Source organism: Pongo abelii, chromosome 7 (genome assembly GCF_028885655.2).
Source record: "Pongo abelii isolate AG06213 chromosome 7, NHGRI_mPonAbe1-v2.0_pri, whole genome shotgun sequence".
In the NCBI taxonomy this organism is placed as follows: domain Eukaryota; kingdom Metazoa; phylum Chordata; class Mammalia; order Primates; family Hominidae; genus Pongo; species Pongo abelii.
Genome location: NC_071992.2, coordinates 124,809,846 through 124,810,849, shown reverse-complemented (window position 1 = coordinate 124,810,849; position 1,004 = coordinate 124,809,846).

The window sequence follows — 1,004 nt, the reverse complement described above, 5'->3', positions numbered from 1 at the left end:
TTTTTTTTTTTTGAGACAGCGTCTTGCCTAGATCTCTTTTAATAGCTACTCAGATTATTCTGCTCATCAACTTGCTATTTTTCTTAGTTTTAACGTTTCACATGTGTATATGTGCATGTTGTACATTTCCCTGGAATTGAGAACTATAGCTTCTACGATACTAATAGGAAAGGAGAAATACTGTTCTAAGAGTGGCATGTAGACTAATAACATCTAATTATCACTAGAGTTGTCATATCTCCTAATTTATATAGGATCATCAGAGAACAACCTATGACATTAATTCTAAGAATCATGCAATTTATTATTTTAAAAATAACTTACAATTCACACTTCAAGTAAAAAAGAAAAATCTTTTAAAAAGAAAGCCCTGTGTAATTTCAGTTAAGAAAATTTCTATAACAAGTAGACCTCAAATATAAAATGGCTCAAATACAACAGAAATTACTTTCTTATGTTAACAGTCAATGGTGATGCTAGGTTGGAGGTGAAGATAAGGGTGAGCTAGGGGTCTTTTCATGCAGTTTTTTAGAGACAATCAGCACCAAAAGTCCAGCTGAGGTTAGAAACTAGGGATTTTCAATGATGTCAAACCAGAAAGTTGTTTAAAAGCAGAAAATGCTTGGATTAATCCAAAGGTAGGATTTCGTATTTTGCAACAACAGAAAAAAAAAAAGAAGGCAAGTGATTTGAGAGTTGTCAAGTGAGCAATTCAAGTAATAAGCCATGGGGTATGTAGGCAAGAAAATAAAGTTAGAAGAGAATATATAATTTGGGAGAAAATGAAATTGAATCTTTATATGTTTGAAGAGTAGGTGTACAGGGAGGAGGAAAATGAGTAAGCTTGATGTGTGGCTGGAGAGTGAGATATTGGATATTAAGAAGTATCCAATGATATATAAAGATATGTATCTTTATATATATCTTTATATATATCTTTTTATATATATATAAAGATAAACATGCAATATATAAAGATAAACATGCCATATGACTCAGCAATT